Genomic DNA, 11,701 nt, shown 5'->3' on the forward strand with positions numbered 1-11,701 from the left:
CCAACTAGAGGGACTCTTGAAATTCAATAATGCAAAGCGTGACAGAATGGCTTTGACTTGATCGTGTGAGGCGGAATCCTGCTTGGAGCTCGGGTAGTTGATATACTGGAAGGTGGTAGCGTAGAAAAGAAGTGGGCGACGAAGAATGCTTTTATCGCAACCGGCGACAACAACTTGGGTGTGCTGTGCACTCAGCGAAAAGAACGGAAGATTGAGGAGCATAGAGAAGTAAAGATTGAGCAACAGAGAGAATCAGAGTAGTTCGACGTCTGTCAACGGCATGTGTCTCTGTAAGTAGGAGGCAGCGCTGCTGCAGGCAGGACAGGACAGAAAGGATGGTTGCAGCAACCAGAGATTATTACTCACTGACTTGGACAGCTGAAATTTTTGGTGCGAGCACTTCGAATACTTTCTCCAAGTCTCAGTCAGTGTTCTTCATGAACCAGCCATCCGAAGCATGAAATCTAAAGGGGCCTCCAATGTCGGTCGGCTGTCGGTGGAGGTGTTCAGGGCTGATCTTACACTGTCTGTGCGAATGTTGTAGCAACTATTACGCAATCTTTTTCCCCACTCCGCATCAGGAGCACGGCAACAAGTTGGAAGTGTCCCTTTGTTTGTAATTCATTGACTACGGAAGAGATTCCTGTTGTCTGAGTCACGAAAATCTGTGTGGCACCCTGGGTGCAAGGGATTTTCAGATCGGAGGTTTGTCTAGCCCCATTCGGATAGCCGCTGATGTGAGGCAAGAATTCTCGGGTACTTATTCAAAAGGACGCATGTGATTTTGTAAACAAAGATTCAAACGTCGATTTCCCCCCTCTGATGGCAAACCCACGCAAACTATCACCTCCGACAGGTGGGGGAGGGTTTCGGCTACCTGTTGGTGGTGTTGGCTTGCGTGGGAGTACCATCAGATTGGACAAATCGACGTATGAATCTTTGTTTACAAAATCACATACGTCCTTTTGAATAAGTACCCGAGAATTTCATCTTCCCTGTAACTTTTGAGCGTAGGGGAAGAGGCCCCAAAACGCCCCCCCGATGCAAAACGCCTTTTGTGGTTTCCCTCATATTTACCGTTATTAATATGTCCGTAACAAAACTAGATCTAAAACTATGTAGGATATGCGAAGAAAGTTTCAAAATAGTGCATGGGAAGGTCGGAAAAACCGAAAATTTCCACATTTTGAAGTAACATCTAACATTTTGGCGAGGCAAAACGCCCTAGTGGCAATAACCTACAAAGTACTTGCGTCTCCACGGACTATCCATACTAGAATGCTGATTCGCCGACGCGTGGTACTTTTTTCCCTAGGAGCCGCCAGCTGAAAGGCGTTTTGCCTCATGAGTTTTCCGGCAACAAAATATCACCACTTTTTTGAAATGTGAATATTATCAATATGATTGAGATTTTTGAATGGCATCAACTAGCTATCTTGTTTAACTGATGCATAATGTAAAAATACCCATGAATAGCGTTACAAATAAGACAATAGAGCAGTGTTTGCTTAGCTAGGGCATATTGCCCCCCCTTCCCCTACCGCCAACGGGGTTGTCATTGGGCCAAAATGTGGTATGCTCCAAATAAAGCTCTAATATTTAACATTGGTATTTAACATTGGAATCAAGATTTAATTAGTTTGGTACAAGCTTGAACAATGAATTTACCACTGTGTGGGGAAAAAGCAATAAATAAGGAAAATTCTTCAAAGTTATAGGGACACGGTATTTCCGTCCATCGTCGTAGGGGCTAAAACCAACGAAAGCAACGTACATTTGCTAGAACTCCATTATAGTAGAATTTTCCTCCTGAGCTTACTATTTGGTACGTATGAGTTTTACAAAAAAGCGTCTTTTTTATTGGGCCAAGTACAAAGAAGTTCAGTGGTGACTATGCAACGATTCAATCGTTCATTAAAAATAATTGCCTACATTACGGCTCTTACCAACTATGTTTGGCAAATCAACCAAAGGCTTGGCCCAATCTCACCCCTTTTCAGCGTGCATTGCTCGTTGCTACGAAAAACTAGAACCGCTATATAAATATTCATAAAATTCGATAAAACAACAACAGATTATCGTAACACGATAACCAGGTATCCATCGATCTAAAAACTAGTTATGTAATAGATTTGTGGGGCATTACTGACACTATTTTAATACGGGTTCATTCGATCAATAGTTTTACATTCAAATTCCAAGCAGTATGGTACGAGCACAATTAGTTCTTGGAATTTGTTTTGTGATTTTCTAGACGTGAATTTTACTATAATTTCGAACCGTTTGAAGTTTTGGTCAAAATTCGTAACAGTTTCTGAGGTACAAGGAGTTGAAACATTTTTCGTTTTTGGCCCAATCTTACCCCCTAGGCCTAATGTCACCCCGAACGACGGTAATCGTTAAGATCTTGGTGGGTGCGATTGACTGTGTTGTGTACCATACCTTGAGCTGCTTTGGCAGTGCATTTTCGTGTAACATCTAAACTATAGACACTATAGGTTCCATAGACGAGCTGAGGCGAAGGCGAGTGTAGCCAAACGAGCATGACGTCACTATTGCAACCCAAGCAACGCAGCGTGTTACATCAAATTCGCGTGGTACACTGTGAAAAAGTGGAAAAACACACTTAATCGAAATAACCCAACCGTGCCTGCGCTCGTCTATGGAACCTATAGTGTCTATAATCTAAACGGGTCTCACCATCAACGTCAACATGACGAGGTGGCTGAAAGTCAAAGGGAACAGCCCCTCAAACTTTGCAGTAGCCGGACGTTCGGAGGATTTCAATATCCTGGCAGCCTGATATCATCAGACGGCGAAATTAAGGTCGACATGGAAGCACGAGTCAGAGAGGCTGGGGCTACCTTAGCGAGTTTTCGAAATATTCGGAGACCCAACCGAATTGTTCCACGCACCAAAATTCGGATGTACTACTCTATTGTGAAACATGTTGTGTATAGGCAGATATAACGCAGATGATGTCTAAAATTCATAATTCTGACGCCTTACAGCTGGATATTGTGTGCCGAGCAACATAAAAGCCATCAGACACCGATAACAATAGATGCTGAAAACGTGGATGGAAATGGCCACATATTGCAAGGACGGAATCTGTAAGCAAAAGTCCCCTCAATATTCGGGACCTGATAGAATATTTTCGTATTTTCAATTAAAATAGTCTTGGTAACAAATTTATGGTCTATAGATGGTATATTGCGTAACAAGATAAAACCAGTTATGTACAATGTTCAAAATTTAAAAAAATAAAATCCTTAAAAAAAATCTTTTTTTGCCCCCATTTTATCAAGATTTTTAAAAAATATATTTTAGATAACAACTTGGCTTATAGCCTGAAATTAGGCAATAAACTAATGATTTCCCTTGATAATCACCGGGGTGCCGACAACCGAAATATGTAAATAAGTGAAAAATAGTTGAATTGAGACCGGTGGCATTCAATTATGAATCATAAAATAGCAGTAAATTTGCTTTATAATACGTAATGCGCTCACCATTTCAATCGTTTTACTTCGGTTTATAGCACTAAGCAAATGACAAAAAAAAACTTTGGAGTGTGTTTTCACTTGACAAAAAAATGTTTTCTATGTAAAACGAAACAAAGCCTTCTATATGCTTCGGAAATGGACACAAACAAACAAACAGCACACGTATGGCGAATGTCAGAATGACCACATATGTTTTCTGTCAAAAGTTACGACGGGGTGCCGACAACCGACCACCTATATATTGCATTCTATATGCATAGGCGTAACTAGAGTCTCGGTTTAGGGGGGGCCATGGCACCAGCTGGTGGGATGTAATTTTCAAAGGCGATTTAAAGCACTGTGCGCATGGATTGCAATAGAAATTGTTTGACTAAGTTTATCGCTCATTCGTCCTAGAACTAACATAAAAAAATCGCGAATAATACAATTGATTTCCAATGATGCTGTGATTGCTTCAAAACGCTGTGTCTGTGTCAACTTGTCTTCTCCGTGTTACTAAATGTGGATAAGTGTGTAATCTAAGATTCAAGAATCTTCTTCGAATTATCTATAAATGAAATTCGATATGAGTATATTTCTGAAAGTTTTCAAGCATTTCCATGATTACTTAATGCATAAAGATCTCGATTTTTTTGAAACTTGAAATTTTTGAAACTCTTTAGATGTGGAATAAATTCCACGAAATTTTGTCATAATCAATATAAGTATTCATGCAATTCCAAAATGTATGCTATGTGCTGTGCTATGTATGCAGGCCCCCAGCCCCCTTATTTACACCAATGTCTATATGGAACTACCAACTTTCCAGAAGAATTATGCAAATTATCTACAGTAACAGTTTATTATAGAACTTCGTTACTTTCAACTTTCGCATACCCCTTTTTATAGTTTTATATGCTTCCTTTGAACATTTTGTAAGGATCATTACTATTAGGAGCTGTTCACAAATTAGGTAACGCTGTACTGCCGCTAACCGCAAGTCGAGCACATCTGTATATGGAGACAATATACAGATGTGCTCGACTTGCGGTTGGCGGCAGTGTAGGAAGAGGAGGAAATCAGGCCGTGCCTTACGATTCATTAAAAAAAAACAAAGTCCTAGCATAGCATAGCATATGTGATTGTACAAATCGTGAGTGGCTATACAATGCTCAATTGAGCAATCTACTGTATATTGTAGCAAATTGGTACTTGGGATTAGTACCTTTTCCTATACAGTAGCAGTTGTATACCTGGCCACGTCCTTACAATCACGGAAGGAAGGGAAGGAATGTTTGTTCAACATCTACTAATGAAGATGCAGGGAACCCATACTACCTTCATAGATGTCTCGGGAAGGAAAATTTGTGTTAGTGGGAAAGGTGAATAATAGGGAGCTCTATTCGACAATATAGAGCGTTTGTCAATAACAGTATATGCTGTGAAAATAATAAAATATATTCATCAATTTACTTACGAACCGTCCTAAGGAAAAACAAAACAAAACACAAAATTTCGGCAAATCGCGCGATCGTTCTGCCGTCCGAAACAAGAGCCAACACGCAATGAACTAATTAACTTTATTACCGGCCGCGCAATGCAGAACACAAAATTTCGGCAAATCGCGCGATCGTTCTGCTGTCCGAAACAAGAGCCAACTCGCACTCTCATTAAAAAAAAACAAGGTCCTATTCACAAAATGTGCTACAAAGAAAAGGATAAGGTTTCAAAATTGCCAAATTTTGTTTTACGTATTTTGTGGACGAACCCATTCATTAACACACCAAACCAGGATTACTAAGAAAAATTCATTCATTATATACACTCCCGGCCAAATATTTGGGTTTATCCTCGAAAAACATAGGCGAAAGTTTTTGGCCGTATGTTCGCCGTCTTACATCCGATTTCGGGTATTGTTAGCTCAATACAAAAATTATAAATAGATCTTGCATCGTAGGTATATTAAACTAATATTTTTTATTGAACTTTATATTTTTACTTGAACGAAACCCAATTTTAATCATCATTGATATGCATTGATGAAACTTCGGCTAAAAAATCTTGTTTTATATTTAAAAATCAATAATGTTGTCCACTTCTTCACTCCTCATCATGGTAAGAAGTCGTCCATAAAATATGTCATTCTTTTCGGACTAAAAGGATTAGTAGGCTTTCGAGAAGCATGATGATTAACGAAAAAAAATAAGTTTAATAAGAAAACAAGAGAGAGGATCACCAGTTTGTGTGAAGTATTGAATGGATTTAATTAGTAAAATGTTGTTTTCGGGAAAAAAAAATTTTGTGGTGATCCTTGTTGCCAAATCCAATGTTTAGTTACAAATGGAACATATCTCGCTTAACAAATTAAAATTAAATACCCTTCGATAGCATCCTCTAATAGCTACTAATCGTATAAAAATGTCCCGAATCTTAAAGAAAATTACTTGAAAAAAGAGAAAACCAACAAGTTTAGCACCGCCCAAACGTCGACCGATTTGGCTGTAATTAGTTATGTGATAAATCTTTGTGGCATATTACTGGCCACAGGTTTGTTTGATCAATATTTTTACATTCAAATTCCTGGCATTATGGTACGATTACAATTAGGTCTTGGAACTTAAGAAAATTATTTTGAGCTTTTTAGTGGAATGTCTTTACTTGTCATAAGACGAATGTGTACAATCCAATGAATTATTGGCAGTGGTTGATTTTCTACCCGCCGCTGTCACATACAGGCGCAATAGTATATGCGCAAAATAGCCAGCAAGAGTTAAGCGCCAGAAACTTGTATGGCGAAAGTCATCTAACGCGGGTTTTCTCAAAATAGGAAACTTTTCATGAAAAACTATTTGGTACCGTACATGTAGGAAGGTGTCCGCTACCATGCCTACCAAATACTTTTTTGATGAAAGTGTCTAATTTTGAGAAATTGAACCTTAAATGCCTTTCGCCATACTGATTTCAGAAAGTTAACTCCTAGTGTGCCGCTGTAAGCACGCTCAAAGCAGGCGATTCATTGAATTCCACCACTTAATTGTATCTTGACAGATACGTATTTCGACCTCAACAGTAAGGCCGTCTTCAGTGTCTCGTACTTGACTCGACATGTCGACCCAAGTCGAGTCAAGTACGAGACACTGAAGACGGCCTTACTGTTGAGGTCGAAATACGTATCTGTCAAGATACAATTAAGTGGTGGAATTCAATGGGATTGTACAAACTCGTCTTATGACAAGTCTTGGAACTTGTTTTGCGATTTGTTAGATGTTAGTTTTAGTATTCTTTTGAACGGTTTAAAGTTTCCATGAAGATTCGTAACAGTTTCTGAGATATGTATAGTGGAAACATTTTCCGTTTTAGGCCCAATCCCTAGGCCCAGTATCACCCCCCAAGTAACATTTTTAGTTTTATAACACTCTTGAAGACCCTTATTTACTCTACAAGAGTGTCTTAAAACCATTATAAAACTAAAATGCTACTGGGGCCCGAACGACAGTAGTTGTATATAAATATGTAGTGAAATGAATAACAATATGATAGGAAATTATATCAATTTTGAGGGAAAGGGTCGTTTGACCGAAAGAGTCATTTGAAAAATGAGAAATTAGGAGCGAGAAGAGAGACGGAATTCTAATTCCTCATTTCTCATAGGGGAGGGGGAAGTGCACCGGTTTTGGCCAACTTAGTGCCTAATTTGGCCAAACCTGAAAAATACATATTTTTCCAAAATAATCGATCATTTGAAAGCAGCGTTGAAACGTGAGGAATATATCTCTTGTTGGAACTAATAAAACCCTTGCGAATTGCTTTATTTTTGACGTTATTCGCAAAATTGGCCAAATTAGGAATATGGCCAAAACCGGTACAGTTCCCCTACGAGCGTTTTCATAAATGTGTAAAATTTTGAAAATTAAACATCATTTAAACTTGCATTGAAGTTTATATTTTTGATCAACATCAAAAACTTTTCGAAACCTGATCAATTGAAAATTATAAAACATAATCAAAATACCCCGTCTAAAGGCGGTGTTGGGCATTAGAGGGTTTTTTTAGTCTCTTTATTGAGAAGATTGACGAGCTTGGAAACCATATGGCTATCGCTTCTGCCTCATACGTTGCCTCTTGGAATTCGTTGACCTGAATGATACGGACTTTAAGACAAACGCTTGGTTGATTGTACTGACCATCTGTTCAATTGAATAAACGAGAAAATGTTATGAATTGTATACAATATGACAGATCTCAGTGGGCTGGTCACTTATTACAAAATAACAAAAACAATATTCAAAACTGTAAACAGGAGAGCAGTTTCGAGGAAGGCCTGACAGACAGACCCCGGAGCTCGTAATGAAGAAGCCAAGGCAAAGAAAAAAAGATAATTTACACGAATCTGACCTGGTTCCAAGTCAAAAATAAAGGGAATAACTGCCTAGAATTGAGATCTTTACCGTGATCCTATGTGCCCCTTGGAATGCTCAGAACCCATGAGTGATTGAATGAGTAAAGACAAAATGAGCTATCGCATTCATATTCAACGCTTCCCGAATACCTCATGTTGTAACTCTTAGGCATCCCGAGCAGGAAAAACTAACTTAATAATACCTCATTCATTTAAAAATACCATATTGTTATGAACTAACCTTATCATGAAATAGCATAAGAGGTAAAATACCAAAAGAGAAAAGGATCTAAAATGCCGTATTTTTAATGGTTAGGATGATTTTTTTCGGTAGCACGGATGGTGTGAGGTGTGCACTGCCACCACAAAAAGTTTTGGCAACTCGACACTTTGCATTGACGCGCCGTTGGGCAACATCTGTCATTCCGCTGGTTCTTGATCCCTAACGCGAATTCGATTATATATTTGACGTCTTCCTATGATAAATTAGATAAATTAACTTTGAAATAATGAAGAGATTTGTGGAAATGGGAATTCAAAATAAATGGAAAACATATGAAAATTTTCTTCCGAAATTCAAAAAAATGCCCCGTAGGATTTAGAGAGTGTTTACTTCTACGGTTTTCTGATGAAAATTTAAATTTTTTTCTTCTGATTGAAATTTTTGCGTAAATTTTGCAGAATGCCCGTGAAAATGGAAGAGAACTTTCTGCCGAAATACTAGGAAATTTGATGTGAAACAAAAAGATAATTTCTCGTTGAAGTTTAAGAAGTTTGACTTACAAAATTATTGACAGATACTCAGATATGATTTATAATGAACCACAGGCTTTGACATTTATTTCATAAAACTCGTTGTTGTTTGCGGAATTGCTTACAAACATAAAAAGAACGATTAAATTTTTCAAAAATTTTGGGTTGAAAAAATCGGGTTGAAAATGAGATAAAATCGGGGAGTGACACAATCGGGTCAATACTGTGTTTAGAAAGACAGAATCACCGTCTTCGACCAGAAATCGCACAGACTGAACACTTAAAATCTAGCATGAGACAAGGGACCGGACATTTACACAACACCCAGTGGACCAGTGGAGAACTTTTCGCTTTACGAAAAGTTTTCTCCTTACCGGGGCGGGAATCGAACCCACACTCCACAGCACATGCGTCTAGACGATTGACGTCGCTAACCGCACGACCACAAAACCCACTACAAAAATATTTCGGCTTCGTAATGTTCAGAGGGTCTCCACTAGCCTTGCGAACAAAGGCGTAGGATTTCCTATCCGGAGATGCCGAGTTCGATTCTCGGTCCGGTCTAGGATGTTTTTGGGTTGGAATCCTTCTCGACACCCTGGGCATAGTGTATCCATTGTACTTGCCACACCACATACTCATTCAACAGCGGGCATAGAAAAGCTTTCGATTACTAACTGAGGAAATGCTAAAAAGAAAACTAAGTTGAAAAGCAGGCCAAGCTCCAGTTGAAATGAAGAACCATTGAAGCAAAGAAGAATGCTTAGTAAATTAGCCTCCCAAATAAACAAAAATTGAAACACACCCTCCCCGACGCTTTACGTTTTAAACCTTTGAATTGTTTGTAGGATCGTCACGCAACTCGAAACCCTCCTCTCTTTCTAAAAGCATAATGTACAAGTTGTGGATAGACCTTGATTGTAGATTCACTAAAACTGAAAAAGGCACACAAGTGTATTTCCAATCAAAATCAATCAAATGTGACCAGATTGTCCAATTTGTTGTTAAACCCAGAACTAAGGGTTCGCTAGAGGATGTGCATTCCTTTGAAAATTCCTTCATCCTCAGATGAATGGCACTCACAATCAAATCGCCACCCCGTGCTCTAAAATTGAGTATTAATCCCGTATGTGGTTCATTGAACCGGAAGGCGGCTTTCACCCAAACGAACCTAGTTTCACACTCACACATGAAGGCTCTGAAAGGATCTTGTCGGTCCAATGTGAGACTAACCTCTGTTTGCATGTCCGTTCATCCACGACCGACAAAAACGTTCACTGCAATGCGAACGGGGACTTAGGGACACCCGTCGTCGTGCCGTTGTCAGCGTTGTCGACCTTCATCCGGCGCGCTACGAATCACCAGCCATCCTGCGTGCGTGAGCGAGTGGGCCAAAAATTGATCCGAGAATCCTTTTTGATGTCGTCTCTCTTTTTCTGGGAATTACACACTCGCCAATCGCCTTGTTATCTTTTCATTTGCACATTTCACCGACAGCAGAGCATATTTTCACATCAATATAAACACTCAGCAGGGAGTGGGCACATACTTCCACATATTATATGAACTACGACTGGGGACACTTTCACTTCGACACCGAATTGGTGCTACATCAGCTGAGATATTTACTTGGAATCGGAGAGGCAGATTTTCCACAGACTTTTATGTAGGAATAATAGCAATACCGACCATACTACTACGATACGGTCGGGTGGCCGATTACCGGAGTGCAATCGAAGAAGATGTGTTTACCTACGCAGAATTGTGGCTCACGCCGGGTGTGGTGGGAGGGAAATCACGTCACTCCACTCTCCCATTTGCACAATATTTACACTTGGTTTGATATATGTAATGCCAGTCGGTTGGCACACCATCAAAGGCTGGGTCGCTGGAGCGTTCACGCGATACTCCCTCACGATATACTTCCTGTTGTCGCACCTTTTATCGGCGCTAAATACATCAATTTTCCATCACTTTGTCATATTAATCACTTTTTTCCTCAGCGAGCCCACTGACGTTCCTTTCTGCGTTTCAGAGCACCATTACTCCTCGTTGTCTGCTTGCCGCACTATTTTCCTCTGCTTATCCCATTTAACGCATGGTTCACCATCATAGCGGAACGTCCGCCATTCCTTATCCTTATGGACAATAATTTTGGTTTTCCACTCCTTGAATTGTAGATTTTTTTCTGATCCACAATGAGCATAGAAGATTTTACTAAGCCAAATTCTTGTCTACAGTATCCAGTGCTTCGTTACAATTTGCGATAACCCCCTCTTCCCCCTGATTAGGAATCTCACTCTCACAATACCGTCCTTTTCATTCCATCACCCTCTTACCCACCCCAGAATTCCTTTAGGTTTCTGCCACTTTTGCTCAACCAAATTATTCTCGACACAAAGCAGGCCACTTAATTCATCCATTTACTACAAATGTAACGAATCACATCGCCAATTATAACTCAATCAGAACTCCATAAAACCACCTTCACAATTGAGTAGTAGCCTATAAGGAGGAGGAAAAACTATATGCCGCGACACACCGCCGCTTACGAACGCCGATCACCGAGCCTGTCTGGATCTGACGCAGCTAGAAGAAAAACTGAAAATGGGAAATTTTCACAACCTGCACCGGAGTGGGAAAATTCGATTTTTCTCTCGTGCGAATGAGAAAGCAAACAATCGGTACCGCCACGTGGGGAAAAGGGATCAATCTAGGTTGCCGTGGAAAGTCATTCTCTGAGATGGAGCAACTTTTCACCGCACACCCACACTACCGCGGTTGGGTTTTCTTTTCTACCCAAATTCACAACCACCAGCAGGGGAATGTTTTCAGTTTTCCCGTGGATTTTCACCATTGTCGGAAAATGTGACACGCACACATGGGCGCGGAACGTGTCGCTCTTTCAGAGTATCAATGCCTGCTCGGAGATGAATAATTCATTGGCTCAGACGAGACAATAAAGAGAAAGAGATTTCACGCATTTTATTCGGAAAATCGTAGATTAATTCACCTTCGGCTATTTCATTACCATCTTACATCAACGAGAAGCTTGTGTTCCGAA

The 11,701-nt window shown here is 39.9% G+C and overlaps 1 protein-coding gene across 2 annotated transcripts in view; it reads right to left on the bottom strand.

The window, feature by feature from the left end:
- Nucleotides 1-11,201, bottom strand: part of LOC134214431 (uncharacterized) — a 481,597-nt gene extending 470,396 nt beyond the window's left edge. For both annotated transcript variants that reach the window (XM_062693808.1, XM_062693807.1), the window contains exon 1: nt 9,871-11,201. The gene's annotated coding sequence lies outside the window, so the exon portion shown is untranslated. The remainder of the gene's footprint in view (nt 1-9,870) is intronic.
- Nucleotides 11,202-11,701: the final 500 nt, after the last annotated feature.

This window comes from Armigeres subalbatus, chromosome 2 (assembly GCF_024139115.2).
Source record: "Armigeres subalbatus isolate Guangzhou_Male chromosome 2, GZ_Asu_2, whole genome shotgun sequence".
Lineage (NCBI taxonomy): Eukaryota > Metazoa > Arthropoda > Insecta > Diptera > Culicidae > Armigeres > Armigeres subalbatus.